Genomic DNA, 16,699 nt, shown 5'->3' on the forward strand with positions numbered 1-16,699 from the left:
GAACAATGATTAAAATTAAAAAAATTAAAAATAAAAAAAAATAAAAAAAAACATTCTTTCAACCTTAAAAAAAAACAATTCATATAAAAGGGTGTGGCAATGATGTACTCCTTTAACCTTACCTTATCTGGGAAGCATTTTATCTACCCTTCCATTCTAAATGAAAGCTTTGCTGGGTAGAGTAATCTAGGTTGTGGGCTCTTGCTTTTTATGACTTTGAATACTTCTTTCCAGACCCTTCTTGCATGCAAGATTTCTTTTGAGAAATCAGCTGATAGTCTTATGGTAACTCCTTTGTAGGTAACTCTCTTCTTTTCTTTTGCTGATTTTAAGACTCTCATTTTTAATTGTAGATAATTTAATTATTATACATATTGGTGTGTTTCTTCTTGGATCCAACTTCTTTGGAGCTCTCTGAGATTCCTCGGCTTGCGTGTCTAGTTCCTTCTCCAGATTGGGGAATGATCCTTCATTATTTTCTCAAGTAACGTTTCAATTTCTTGCTCTTCTTCTTCTCCTTCTGGCACTATTATGATTCAGATGTTAGAATATTTAAAATTGTCCCAGAGGCTCCTAAGCCTCTCCTCATTTTTTGGAGTTCTTGTCTCTTCATTCTGTTCTGGATGAATGTTTATTTCTTCCTTCTGTTCCAAATCTTTGATTTAAAACCCGATTTCCTTCCCTTCACTGTTGGTCCCTGTATATTTTTCTTTATTTCACTTTGCATAGCCTTCACTTCTTCCTCTATTTTACGTCCATACTCAGTTGTTGCTGTGAGAATCCTGATTACCAGTGTTTTGAACTCTGCATCTGATAGGTTGGCTATTTTTTCATCACTTAATTCTTCTTCTGGAGATTTGATCTGTTCCTGCATTTGGGCCATATTCCTTTGTCTGAGAGCACCTGTTACATTGTGAGCAGCAGAGCCTTAGGTATTTGCTAGGGTACGACAACTCACTTCCCAGTGTTGTGGTGCTGTATGTGGGGGAGGGGTCAGAGAGAGAACAATGCTGCTTGCTTGGCTCTCACCCAACTTTCAGTCACTTCCCACAAGTAGATTATTCCCTTTCAGGTGCTGATTCCCATGTGGATGGGCTTGTGTGTGTTCTAGGATCCTGTGGGCCTCCTCAATGGACTCTTCTGTGAGACTGGGAGTTTCTCCTGCTGTCACAACTCCCACAGGTTTTTACAGTCCAAGCTTCTGTGGTTTTAGTTTCCCACATTGGAACCCTGGGTTGCTCAGTCTATCTCATTCCCCAGTTGTTCCTCCTGAGTTATCCACACATGAAACTGGGATATCTCCATCTGCCAGCCACTGCCTTGTTGTGCATGTTGTTGCCCCAGCTTCCTGTCTCTACCCCTCTTACCAGTGTGGATGAATATTTCTTTAACTCTTTGGTTGTCTTGACTTCTATACAGTTCAATTTTTAGTAGTTCTGGTTTGTTTTTGTCTTTAGATTGTTTGTTATCCTTCTTTTGGTTCAGTGATGATGTGAAGCATATCTACCTATTCCTCCATCTTGGTTGGAAGATAGAAAGAGCAATATTTGGCCCTTTTAAAGGAAAATAAACAGCTACCTGTATGCGTGTTTAACATTTGTAAATTTTGTAATTGTTTATCTCATTATAAACAAATATTCCCATTTTACCAAATATTCAATTCTGTTTTTGTAATTGTGTGTTCATTTTTCTGAGGTAGGCCTCCACATTGTATAGAAACTTTAGGCCTCTCAATACCTGTGTCTGTCCCAATGGCAAATCCACATTTTCAGTTGCTCATGTCAGAACTATTGAAGTTAGTTCTGACTCTTTCTCTTTCACTCATATACCATGCTCAAACTGTTAGATCTTGTTGGCTCTGACTTCAGAATATATGTGTAACTGGACTACAGCTACTACCCTGATCCAAACTATCCAAATTTTGGAACAACCCACTTAATCTTGTTTTCACCCATGTCTTAATACTGTACAAAAATTATTTTCAGCTGTCAGAGAATTACTTTCTTAAACCCTAAGTCAGCCCTGGGCAATGGGACTCGGTAGGAGCATTGTTCAGTAACCAAAAGGAATGGAGATTAGATTCCCTGTCAGGATATACCTAGGTTGCGGGTTCTATCCCCAGCCAGGGCACATATGGGAGGCAACAAATTGATGTTTCTCCCATATTGATGTTTCTGCCTCTTCCTTCCCCTCTCTCTAAAAGCAATTTTAAAAATCTCCTCAGGTGAGGGTAAAAAAAAAAAACAACTTAAGTCAGATAATGTCATTCTTCTGATCAAACCTCCCCCATGTCTCTCCATTCATGTGAGCTGATTCTAAATTTCTTCTCTGACCTTCTATGGAACTATTTTCTCTTTGGTTCACTCTGATCCAGTCACACGGAACCCTTTGGTATTCTTAAAGGATACCAGGCATGATGCTGTTACCTTAAGGCTTTAAAACTGACCATTGCCAGTTCTTGAAGTGCTCCAGATATCCGCAAGATAATCTAAAACTCTTTCAAGTCTGCATAAACGTTACTTTCTCAAGGAGTCCCATTCTCTTTGAAATTCCAACACAGTTTTCTTCTCCTGCTCCATGCCTGGCACTCCAAACTGTGCTTTCTCTGCCCTCTTTATTTTATAGCACATTTTACCTACTAACATATTATATAATGGATTTATTATGCTTGTGGTTTATTGTATGTGTATTCCCATTATAATGACAGCTACATGCGAGTAAGGATTTTGTTTGGTTCATTGATATATCACAACACCTATAATAGTGTATGGTACACTGAAGGGGCTCAATAAATATGTGATGAATTTGAATATAATATACAGATATATGAATATATACACATATATATGTGCATATATATGCATGCTATGAAGATATGACTGCACAAATGCACATACACATACTGTGAACACAAACAATATCTCTGGAAAGATAGACAAGAAAGAAATAACCCTGATTGCTTCTGAAAAGAAGGCCTGGGTAGCAGGGAAAGAGATAGAAAGAATGTTCTTCACTGTATGCCCTTTTGCACTGTTTTAAATTTAAACCACATGAATGAACTATCTTTTCCGTAAATGACTAAAATAACAAATTAAGTTGAATTTTATAACATAGTTTTCCCCATGGTAGGACCTCAGAAATATGGTTATCTCAAATTCAATTTTTACTCTAATGTAAATGTTGACATAGTTCTTTGAAACACATGTATAAGATTCATTGGGCAATTGAAAAAGACAGAGTGCAATGCCTTCAAAAGAAGCTTGGCTAGAATAAAATGACTGTACTTGGAAATCAGGTGCCCATAATACTAACACAATTCAATATATATGGTAAGTGAAAAAGAAAAAAAATCTAGTCACAAAATTAAATATATATTATCCTATTTATATTTTAAAACATCTCTGTGTGATGTATACATAGAAAAAATCTGGATAATGGGAGTTTTCACTGTTTATTTTTTCAACTTTTTTGGAAATAATCTCAAGCTTAACGAAAGTTGCAAGGATAACAATAGTACAAAGAACACCCACCTATCTTTTATATAGCTTGACATATTAGCATTTTACTCCATTTGCTTCATTGTTGGCTATTTCTTTTCCATATAAATGTGCATCTACATATATTTACACACACACACTTAACATTTTTCTGAAACAATGGAGAGTAAATTGTATAAAGCTCTCTACCCTTAAATAGTTCAGTGAGCATTTCATCTAAATAATATTTCCACCAATACAGTTATCAATCTTCGGGAAACTTAACATTGATATAATTCTTTAATCTATATCAACCATAAGCCAAATTTTTAGTTGACTTAGTCATTTAACATTGTATTATTCTGTGTTGGCTCACAAAGAGCATAGATTGCTTCCATAATCTAAAAATGATTTTAATTGTTGTAATTATCTAGAGAGGTAAAATAAGAAAAATACAAACATAAGATTTAACTTCTTGGGCTTTAGGTAAAACACCTTGAGATGGTACTTTTCACAGGGCCACCATACACATATGGGTTCTAAGGATGACTGCTTTCTTTTTCTAGCAATCTCTAAGCCATTTCTAGCTACTTCATATCCTTGACTGAATATTAGGATGATGACTGGTACTAAATACTGAGATAGCCTGACACTTACAGGGCCATAAGCAAGAAAGGTAAGATTTGTTTGTCAGTATCTTCTGCAATCTCTCATAGAATATGGAATCTTCTAGTCAGAGTAGGAATGATCCTTGAACAATTTGTTGTTGGTTTTTGTTTGTTTGTTTGTTTGTTTCATCTAAAAAGCTAGTTTTGTTGTCCTAATATATTGTGTGGTGTTTCTCCTTTCACAAAAAAAGTAGCATGAGCACTTAAAGGAGTACTGGAATCCATTTTTTCTAGTCTTTTTTAAGCCAATGTAAATTAATTTTCCCTGTTGTCTTTTATTTCCTGCATTGCTCATGGAGCTGCATCACTGCAACAATGTTTAAGTAATGCACTCCATAAGTGTTCCAAACATAATCACTAGAGAGCCTGAGCAAGCCACTGGAAACAAATAGAGGCAAAATATTAACAGAGCTTAAGAAATATACTTTTCCTTCAAAAAGGCCTTTTTAAAATTTTTATGTGTAAATAAGTATTGTTGTGCAATTAACAAAAGTCTCAATTCTGGAATCTTTTTTTTTTTATTTTAAAAGAGCTGTTACATTTTTTTCTAAAATAAATAAAACCAATTCTTGACTCCAACATTTAAAGATGAGCTTATTTGGAGTAAAATTTTCAGGGCTTAAAACTACCATATAGGCACTTTGAAAAATAAGTTTAAAAATTTATTCATAGCATATTAAGAACATGTTCATTGAGCCATTTGGGGATAATCAGTAAAATCACTAGCCATTTTTACAAAACCTCACTTCAGAAAAGTGAAGACTAAAGTCACTAAAAAGGCATTATTACCACAATTTAAAACAACAAATGTATAGTATATATTAGTTATTTTCATTAGGAAAATTATGCTATTATCCATACAGCGCATAACACAAATTAAGGTCATTATTGCAAATTTTACAACATTATATTGATAGAAAAATAAATTTGAATTTAACCACCTCCAATGTATTCTGCTGAGCCATAGCATAGTGGGTATTGAAAGTGGAAAATGATGTTGAAATTCAATTGAATTCTCACTTGTGCCTTCAGGCAGGAGTGGCAATATGTAATCAGCAGATTTCCCCACATTAATAAGACATTACACACTAGTGGGGTAGGGAATGGAGGCCATAAACAGTTACCTGGATAATGCTGTAAGACATTTTTAAATACCAAGAATATAAGACCTTGCATATTAATAATTCACATTATTATATCTCTGAAGGTGCAAATGGAGTTTGCAGATGATCACTTTTCTTCTTCCTGTCTTTCACCAAGTTTTTTTTTCTTGCCAGTGTTTGTTACCTTCACTTTACTCAGGGAGCAGAAAGAGGCTATGATAAAAGGAAACTTAAATGATAGAAAGTTAAAGGTAGAATATTGAATGGTAGTCAAAAAAATCCTGTTTTGCATGTGAAGAAATTTATTTTCCCCTAACAATGACTATAATGCTAGAATAATGCTATTAAATCCACACATGATAATACACTAAGGTTAAGTAGGTGCTCAAGTCTGAGAGAGAGACACACAGAGGCAGAGAGACAGAAAGAGAAAGCAAGCCAAAAAGATCAGAAATACCAAATGAGTATAAAAACTATACTGAGTTCTACAATATTTTTACTTTTATTATCCCCTTCTTGTCACACCATCCCACCACTACCACCTCCTCCCCAAAAAATACAGGGTCCAGCACAAATAACACCCCTTGTATTACATAAAATATTTTATTACAAAATCATAAGCATATAGTTCTATAACATAACAATATCACACTCAAGCACACCATATGTGGCATTTTAGGTGAAATGTTCAAGTTGCTGTCCATCTTGTGTGGGACATTCACATACCTTACCCATCACGTTCAAGCAAGCCTTACTTCTGCTGGACCCTGTATTTTACTACAGACAAAAGGGAAGACCTATAACTGCTCAAAGGTGGTCACAGAAAACCATTAAAAGTTTAATGACAGAATTTGAAGGAGGACAAATTTGCACTACATTCTCCTTTCACTTGAGAATTTTTTGTCATGATATATATTAGATGGATAACAGCCACTAACAAAATCCACAGATAGTTAAAATGATTTTATATAACTTATGCAAAATTAGGTGTTCAGGCTTCTTTTCTTTAACAAAATAAATATAAATATTTTAATGAATTAAACTTAAATATTCATTTTAAATTTAAGCATATAAATTTTTAACAATTTCAACTAATTCAACAGAGCATCAATTATGCATTTCAAAAAAATAAATCTCAAGAGAATATTTAAACCCTGTCAACAAATAAACAGAAAACTGAAACGTTTGGATTGCATACTCAATTGTTGCATTTTCTTCATGTTTATTTGGAGACTTTGGTGAATTAAAAAGCTTTTTTGAATTTTCAATTTCTAACTAAATTCTCATTTCAGAGTGAAATAAGAGAAAGAAAATTCTACTTAAAGTTTTATTATCACTTTACTATTTCAATAATACATGAGAACTCTATTATTATCTATACTCTAAACCTAAAAATAGCCACACGTTGCTATTTAAAGTAACTAATTTATTAATAATTAAATTTTAGTTTCTATGGCACACTAGTCTTATTTTAAGATCTAATAGCAACACATGATTAGTAGTTATCATAACAGACAGTGCAGATTCAGAACATTTCTAACTTCACAGGAAGTTCTGCTAGGAAATTCCAGCCATTCCATTCTAGATGCTTAAGTGAATTTTAAATGATCAGTGATAAACTGTTTGAGCTTCATTAAAAAGTATACATTTCGTTAAGGATCAAGCATTCTCCTAACATTTATTATTGCTGGTTGCGGAGAGATGATTCAGATGCCCATGTATTAAAAACGATCTGACTAACTGCAATGACAAATACAGAGAATACTGACAAAAAAATGGGAGACTTCCCACCAAGATGGAGGTGTAGGTAGACACACTGTGCCTCCTCACACAACCAAAAGAAGAACAACAGTAAATTTAAAACAACAAAAAAACACAACAGAACTGACAGAAAATCAAACTGTATGGAAGTCTAACACCCAAGGAATTAAAGAAGAAACATTCATTCATAGCGGTAGGAGGGGTGGAGATGGGCAGCTGGGTGGAGAGGACTCACAGCAAGGTGGAGGCTGGAGAACTAGATGAGGCAGTGGCTTGGAGGCTTGTATGTTCCACATTCGAGTGCAGATAAACCAGGAGGAACAATTGGGAAGCAGGAGAGACCACACAACCCAGGGTTCGAGCACAGGGAAATAAAGCCTCAAAGCCTCTGGCTAAAAACACCTGTGGGGGTCGAGGTGGCAGCAGGAGAAACTCCCTGGCTCACAGGAGAGATTGTTAGAGAGACCCACAGGGTCCTAGAATGTACAAAAACCCAGACACCCAGGAATCAGAACCAGAAAGGACCGATTTGATTGTGGACAGCTGGGGAAGTAACTGAAAACCAGCAGAGAGAGGAGTAAGTGGCACTGTTCCCTCTCAGACCCTTCACCCACATACAGCATCACAAGGTAGTAACATGGGGTCCCTCGCCCTGGTGAACACCTAAGGCTCCACCCCTTACTATGTAACAGGTGTGCCAAAAAAAAATGGTCCCAATGAAAGAACAGTTCAAAGCTCCAGAAAAAAATACAACTAAGTGATGAAGAGATAGCCAACCTATCAGATGCACAGTTCAAAACACTGGTTATCAGGATACTGCAGGAACTCACTGGGTACTTCAATAGCATAAAAAAGACACACGCAGCAATGAAGGTTGCATTATGTGAAATAAATAAAAATCTACAGGGAGCCAACAGTGACAGGAAGGGAACCAGGACTCAAATCAATGGATTGGACCAGAAGGAATAAATAAACATCCAACCAGAACAGAATGAAGAAACAAGAATTCAAAAAAATGAGGAGAGGCTTAGGAACCTCCAAGACATCTTTAAACATTCCAACATCCAAATCATAGGGATTCCAGAAGGAGAAGAGTAAGAGCAAGAAATTGAAAGCTTATTTGAACAAATAGTGAAGGAGAAGTTCCTGAATCTAGCCAAGGAAATAGACTTTCAGGAAGTCCAGGAAGCTCAGAGTCCCAAAGAAGTTGGACTCAAGGAGGAACACACTAATCCACATCATCATTACATTAGCCAAGATTAAAGATAAGGAGAGAACCTTAAAAGCAGCAAGAGAAAAAAAAGAGAATTATCTAAAAAGGAGTTCCCATAAGACTATCAGCTGATTTCTCACAAGAAACCTTACAGGCAAGAAGGGGATGGAAAGAGGTATTCGAAGTCAAGAAAGGCAAGGACCTACATCCAAGATTACTCTATCCAGCAAAGCTATCATTTAGAATAGAAGGGAAGATAAAGTGTTTCCCAAATAATGCCAAGGTAAAGGAGTTCATCATCACCCAGCCTTTAATATATGAAATGTTAAAGGGACTTATCTAAGAAAAAGAAGGCCAAATATGAGAACAGTAAAATGACAACAAACTCACAGCTATTAACAACCAAACCTAAACAAAAACAACAACAAAAAAACTAATTGAACAACTAGAACAGGAACAGAATCACAGAAATGAAGATCACATGGAGGGTTATCAGCAGGGGAGAGGGAGTGGTAGAGAGGGAAAAGGTACAGAGAATAAGTAGTGTAAATGGTAGGTTGAAAATACATAGGGGAAGGTTAAGAATGATATAGGAAATGTAGAAGCCAAAGAACTTATATGTAAAACCCATGGATATGAACTAAAGGGGGGGAATGCAGGTGGGAGTGGGTGTCCAGTGCAGAGGGGAATAGAGTAAGGAAAAATGGGACAACTGTAATAGCATAATCAATAAAATATATTTTAAAAATTAAAAAGAAACATTTGATTCAGGGAAAGAGATAAAATTATCAACATTAACAGAAGTTTGGAAGAAGTTGACATCAATACTCGCAAATAATTTTGAGGGGTTCAGGACATCAGTGGAGGACATAACTGCACAGGTGGTGGAAATAGCAAGAAAATAAAAATTAGGAGTGGGCCCTGAAGTCATGACTGAATTGCTGCAATCTTATATAGAATCTTTAAGGGATGAAGAGTTGCTTTTTATGGACAGTTAAAAAAAACATGTTTATTGCAATGCTGTGGAGATGTTGTGAACGTTGTTGAAATGACCATTAAAAAAGGATTTAGAATATTACATAAACTTAGTTGATAATACAGTGTCATTGTTTGAGAAAGTTGAATTCAAGTTCGAAAATTCTACTGTGGGTGAAATGCTATCAAACAGCATTGCATCAAACAGAAAAATTGCTTCTGAAAGGAAGAGTCAATCAATGTGTCAAACATAATTGTTGTCTTATTTAAAAAACTGTCCATAGCCACCACAAACTTAAGCAACCACCACTCTGCTCTGTTCTGTCAGCAGCGATCAATATCATGGCAGGACCCTCCACCAGCAATAAGATTACAAACCCCTGGAGCCTCAGATGATGCCTAGCATTTTTTAAGCAATAAAGTAGTTTAAAATTAAAAAAAAAAGAAAATGAACACAAAGTATCATTTTATCTATTATAATATATGTTTCTCTAAAAATATTACATGACTATATTATTTCAAACTGTGTAGGCATTATTTTAATCATTATTCAAGTACAGTTTTCTGCCTTTTACTCCCATTCCAGCGTAACCACCCATCCCTCCACACATCCCTCCCATTACCACCCTCCCCCTAGTTTTTATCCATGTGTCCTTTAAATTTCTTCCTGAAAACCCTACCCATTCTCCCCTGAAATTCCCTCTTCACTCCCCTCTGATAACTGTAAGTCTGTACCCTATTTCAGTGTCTTTGGTTATATTTTGCTTGTTTCTTTGCTTTGTTGTTTATGTTCTTCTTAAAGGTGAGATTATATGGTATTTGTCTTTCACTGCCTGGCTTATTTCACTTAGCATAATGCTTTCCAGCTCCATACAATCTGTTGCAAAGGGTAGGAGCTCCTTCTTTCTTTCTGCTGCATAGAATTCCATTGTGTAAATGTACCAGAGTTTTTTGATCCATTCATTTACTGATGGGCATCTAGGTTGCTTCCAGCACCTAGCTATTGTAAATTGTGCTGCTATGAGCATCGGGGTGCATAGGTTCATTTGTTGATGATTTTGTTGATGATTTCTTTTGTTGATGTTTTAGGATATGGTGCCAGCAGTGAAATTGCTGGGTCAAAAGGGAGATCCATTTTTAGTTTTCTGAGGAAGTTCCATATTGCTTTCCATAGTGGTTGTACCAGTCTGCAGTCCCACCAACAGTGCACTAGGGACCCCTTTTTCTACACAACCTCTCCAACACTTGTTGTTTGTTGCTCTGTTGGTTTGTTTATGGTGGCCATTCTGACTGGTGTGAACTGGCATCTCATTGTGGCTTTACTTTGCATCTCTATGATAGCTAGTGATATTAGCATCTTTTCATGTGTCTCTGGGCCCTCTATATGACCTCCTTGGAGAAGTGTCTGTTCAAGTCCTTAGTGCACTTTTAATTGGTTGCTTGTCTTGTTAGAGTGGAGTCATGTAAGTTTTTTGTATATTTTGGAGATTAAACCCTTGTCTGAGGTATCATTGGCAAATATGTTTTCCCATACAGTTGCTTCTCTTTTTATTTTGATACTGTTTTCTTTAGCTGTGCAGAAGCTTTTTATTTTGATGAGATCCCATTTAATTATTCTTTCCTTTATGTCTATTGCTCTAGGAGACATGTCAGTAAAAAAGTTTCTGTGTGAAATATCTGAGATTTTCCTACCTACGTTCTCTTCTAGGACTTTAATGGTGTCACGATTTACATTTAAGTCTTTTATCCACCTTGAATTTATTTTTCTATAAGGTGTAAGTTGGTGGTGAAGTTTCATTTTTTTGCACGTAGCTGTCCAGTTCTCCCAACACCATTTGTTGAAGAGGCTATTTTTAATCCATTTTATGTTGCTCTCTCCTTTGTCAAATATTAATTAATGGTAGAGACTTGGGTTTATTTCTGGGCTCTCTGTTCTGTTCCATTGGTCCATGTACATGTTTTTATGCCAGTAACAAGCTGTTTTGATGACACTGGTCTTGTAGTATAGTTTAATGCCAGGTATTGTGATCCCTCCTACTTTGCTCTCCTTTCTCAAAATTGCAGCAGCTATTCAGGGTCGTTTATGATTCCATATAAATTTTTGAAGTGTTTGTTCTATGCCTGTGAAATAAGCCATTGGTACTTTAATAGGTATTGCATTGAATGTGTAAATTGCTTTGGGTAGTATGGACATTGTGATTATATTTATTCTTCCAATCCATGAACACAGTATATGTTTCCATTTGTTTGTGTCTTCCTTGATTTTTTCCTGAGTGTTATGTAGTTTTCTGAATACAGGTCTTTTACCTCTTTGGTTAGGTTTATTCCTAGGTATTTTATCTTTCCTTTTTCTCTTTCAAATGGGATTTTTTTCTTGATTTCTGCTTCTGCTGTTACATTGTGGGTGTACAGAAATACCTTTGATTTCTGGGCATTGACTTTGTATCCCGCTGTTTTGCCATATTCATTTATTACCTCAAGCAGTTTTTTGGCCGAGTCTATAAGATTTTCTATGTACACTATCATGTCATCTGCAAACAGCGACAGTTTTGTTTCCTCTTTTCAGATTTGGATGCCTTTTATCTCTTTTTTCTGTCTGATCACTGTGGCTAAAATTTCCAGTACTATATTGAATAGAAGTGGTAAAAGTGGACAGCCTTGTCTTGTTCCTGATCTTAGTGGAAAGGATTTTAATTTTTGCCCATTGAGAATGATGTTGGCTGTAGGTCTCTCATATAGGGCCTTTATTATGTTGAGGAAAGCTCTCTCTATTCCCACTTTGCTGAGGGTTTTCATCATAAATGGGTGCTGTACCTTATCAAATGCTTTTTCTGCATCTATTGATATGATCATGTGGTTTTTGTCTTTGCTTTGTTTATGTGATGTACATTTACTGATTTGCGAATATTGTACCATCCTTGCATCCCTGGAATGAATCCAACTTGGTCATGGTGTGTGATCATTTTAATGTACTGTTGGATGTGATTAGGCAGTATTTTGTTGAGGATTTTAGCATCAGTGTTTATCAGCAATATTGGCCTGAAGTTTTCTTTCTTGGTTGTGTCTTTATCTGGTTTAGGAATTAGGATGATGTTGGCCTCATAAAAACAGTTTGGGAGTCTCCCAACTTTTTGGAATTTTTGGAATAGTCTGTTAAGAATAGTGATTAGCTCTTCCTTAAATGCTTTGTAGAATTCTCCTGTGAAACCATCTGGTCCAGGGCTTTTGTGTGTTGGGAGTATTTTTTATTACTGCTTCAATTTCTTTTGCTGTTATTGGTTTGTTCAGGCTTTTGGCTTCTTTTCCATTGAGTTTTGGAAGATTATATTTTTCTAGAAAGTTGTCCGTTTCATCTAGGTTTTCAAAATTTTTGGCATACAATTCTTCGTAGCAATTTCTTACAATCCTTTGTATTTCTGTGGTATATATTGTAATCCCTCCTCTTTCATTTCTGATTGTGTTTATTTGGGTCTTCTCTCTTTTTTTTTCTTGATGAGTCTGCTTAAGGCCTTGTTGATTTTGTTTATCTTTTCAAAGAACCAGCTCTTGGATTCATTGATCCTTAGAATTGTGCTTTTAGTCTCTATGTCATTTAATTCTGCTCTGATCTTGATTATTTCCTTCCTTTTGCTTCCTCCGGAGTGTCTTTTTTGTTGTTCCTCGAGTTCTTGTAGGCATAGGGTTAGGTTTTTTGTTTGAAATGTTTCTAACTTTTTTAGGTGGGCCTTTATTGCTATGAAATTCCCTCTCAGGGCTGCCTTGGCTGTGTCCCATAAGTTTTGGGTTGCTGTGAGTTCGTTTTCATTTGTTTCCAGAAACCTTTTGATTTCTTCCCTAATTTCATTCTTGACCCATTCATTGTTTAATAGCATGCTATTTAATCTCCATAATTTTGAGTGTTTTTGTTTTTTTTTCCTTGGGGTTGGTTTCTAGCTTCAGTCCCTTGTGGTCTGAGAAAATGCTTGGTATGATTTCAATTTTCTTGAAATTGTTGAGGCTTGTTTTGTGTCCTATCATGTGGTCATCTTTGAAAATGTTCCGTGTACATTTGAAAAGAATGCATATTTAGCTTCTGTTGGATAGAGGGCTCTGTATATATCAGTAAAGTCCATTTCATCTAGGGTGTTGATCAATGCCACAATATCTTTGCTGATGTTTTGTTTGTAAGATCTGTCCATTTTTGATAGTGGGGTGTTAAAATCCCCCACTATAATTGTGTTGCTGTCCATATCTTTCTTGAAGTCCTCTAAGATTTTCTTTATGTATTTCGGTGCTCCTTTGTTGGGTGCATATTTATTTACAATATTTATGTTTTCTTGGTAGATTCTTCCCTTGAGTATTATGAAGTGACCTCCTGGGTCTCTGTTTATGGCCCTTTTTTGGAAGTCTATTTTGTCTGATATGAGTATTGCTACCCCAGCTTTTTTTTCCTGTCCATTTGCTTGGAAGTTTTGTTTCCAGACCTTCACTTTCAGCCTGTGAAGGTCTTTTATCCTAAGGTGGGCCTCCTGTAGGCAGCATATGTGTGGGTCATTTTTTCTTATCCATTCAGCTAGCCTATGTCTTTTGATTGGAGACATAGGTTATTGATAGGTACTTATTCATTGCCATTTACATACCTGTGTTCCTCTCTTTCTCTCTCTCTTTTCCTGTCTTTCCTTAAAGCAGTCCCTTTAGCATCTCTTGCAGAGCTGGTTTAGTGGAGGTGTATTCTTTCAGACTTCTTTTGTCTGGGAAGCTTCTTATTTGGCCTTCTCTCTTGATTGAGAGCCTTGCTGGGTAAAGTAGCCTTGGTTGCAGACCTCTGGTTCTCATTACTTGGAATGTTTCTTGCCATCCTCTTCTGGCTGGAGTGTTTCCATTGAGAAGTCAGCTGTTAGCCTTATTGGGGCTTCCTTGTATGTTACATCCTGTTTTTCCTTTGCTGCCTTTAATACTCTCTCCTTGTCTTGAAATTTTGCCATTTTAATTATGATGTGTCTTGAGGTGGGCCTGTTTGGGTTCCTCTTGATTGGGACTCTCTGTGTTTCCTGGATTTATGTGCCTTTTTCTCTCATCAAATTAGGGAAGTTTCCCATCATTACTTTTTCCAATAGGTTTTCTATCTCTTGCTCTTCTTCTTCTCCTTCTGGTATCCCTATTATATGAATATTATTATGTTTCACATTGTCTTGCATTTCTCTTAGCTGCTCTTCATTCTTTCTGAGCCTCTTTTCCTTTTCTTGCTCTTTCTAGGTGTTTTCTTCTACTTTGTCCTCTAGCTTGCTGATCGGATCTTCTGCTTCATTGATCCTGCTTCTCATTCCTTCTGCTGTGTTCTTCAGTTCAGAAATTGTATTCTCCATTTCCTCTTGGCCATTGTTGAGGGTTTCTATTTCCTTTTTCATGTTGATGTAGTTTTCAGTGAGTTCATTTTAGCTTCCCTGTAGTTTCTGGTAGCTCATTGTGAGCTCACTGAGCTTCCTGACTACCATTGCTTTGAACTCAATATCTGATAGTTGAATTGCCTCTATTTCATTTAGCATTCTTTTTGAGGCTTCCTCCTTTCCTTTCATTTGGCGATTGTTTCTTTGTCTTCCCATTGTTTGTGAGACTTTTCTTGTTAGCCTCAGCTTCTTAAATTGATCTCTTCTGGTTCCCTGGGTTTGTGGTGTGAACTTCTTTGGTAGAATAGCAGTGAGTTTCAGTGGTGCAGTTTCCTTGATCTCCCAAGCTCACGAGTTTTAGGGTGTCATTTAAGTTGGCTTTGTGTTTGCCTTTGGATTTTGATTGTTGTTGGTTCTTTCTTTGGTGGTTACTTCCCACCATCTGGTTAAATGAGGGTCACCCTGTCCACCACCTCTTGTATTTTGTTGTGCTGTTGAGGGCAGGTTGTGTTGAAGCTGGTTCTTCCATGTGTAAAAGGTTTTAAGGATTCTCTCTTGTTCTTGTTCAGTTGTTTGTATTGGGAACTGTCTCTACCATTTAGTTGTATTTCCAGATAGGTCCTGGATTGAGGTTTGTGTGGTTACCACTCCCTCCTTCACCTTCTTCTGTTGTTATCTGTTAGTGGTTCCTTTGTTGTTGGGTTTCCTCCTCCAGTGGGTATCCTGGTGTTCACCACCTCCACCTATTCTTTTTTGTCATCAGTTGGAAGGGGAAGGCAAAATGGTTTAAGCCAGTAACAGAGTATTCTATGATATTTACAGTAGCAGCAAGTAGAGAAGAGATAGGAGATCCTTTGACTATGTATACTGTTAACCATGATCTTCCACCAACCTAGCTGATTTTTAGAAAGGATGGAAAGAAGATAAGACTCTTGTTGGGGAAGGAAGGATTGTGAGTTGGATCTATAAAGCAGGGAGGTTGTGGGAGGTCAGATTCTGAGGTAAGGTGAGAGTAAAGGATAGTAAATAGGTGTTGTATGTGAGAGAATAGAGTTAACCACTACATTAATAGAGTCCAGGAAACTTTGAAATGGGCTAAGATCTGGGAGGGGTGTGGTGAAGTAATTAGAATTGCATGGAACAGCAATTATTTACAATAATATTAGGGGAACAGTCATATGACAGAATCTATGATATCTAGGTAACAAGAATAGGGAGTACAGAACCTCGAGTACTGTGCTAATGGGACACAGGTGAGTTAAAGGACAGTGGATTAGCAATACACTATGGAAAGAGATATCAGGGGAAACCTGTCAGGTCATACAATATATCAAGCCTAGCAGAGCAGAGTATACAAAAAGAAGAGGGATACAAAAATCCTATTTTAAAAAGATGTAAGAATACTGAAAAATAATAATAATACAAATATGCAATAACTTGCAGGTTCTCTGTAATAGCAGAGTGAAATCTGTTTCACTGTCCCAGCTGTTGTGATGCCCCTTCTTTGGGTTCAACTTTGGTCTTTTCACAGATCCAGGATTTTGTCTCACTTGTAGGTATTTACATAAAATTCAAAAGAATAAAAATAGAAAAGGCAGGTGAATGAAGGAAGAAGAGATAAAATTGGAGGAAAGGAAGGAGGAAGGAATAAAACAAGAAATCAGGAAAGAGACAGAAAAAATCAAAAGAGAATAAAAACAACAAAAATTTAAAAAATTAACAATTGTTAAAAAAAATAGAATCAAATTAAAAAGTCTCTTGGTTTCAAAGTGGCCAAACCCGTTTTTCTGCTCTTGATGGCTGCGGCAGGCTGAGGGGTGATTGGTATGGCTTTTCTTCCTTGGTCAGTGGCACTAGCTCACACTGGCTCCCGCACTGTCTGGGAAGCTAACATGGCTCCTTAGACCCTGGGTTTGGTAATCACGTCTTTCCCCAGGGTTACAGCTGTGGACTGGGGTGTGGGGATGCTCTCCCTGCATGTGCACCCTCGGCAGGGTGGCAGGGAGGCTGGAGCGATTGATCACTTTAGGAGAATTCCCCAAACAGTGTCTGTCTATTCACTCCTTCCTCTTGAGAAATTTCTCCTGTTCAAGCCTGCCACTCCACACTGTAGCCTGGCTTCTCCCACAGTCAAACT

Source organism: Phyllostomus discolor, chromosome X (assembly GCF_004126475.2).
Source record: "Phyllostomus discolor isolate MPI-MPIP mPhyDis1 chromosome X, mPhyDis1.pri.v3, whole genome shotgun sequence".
NCBI classification, from domain to species: Eukaryota; Metazoa; Chordata; class Mammalia; order Chiroptera; family Phyllostomidae; genus Phyllostomus; species Phyllostomus discolor.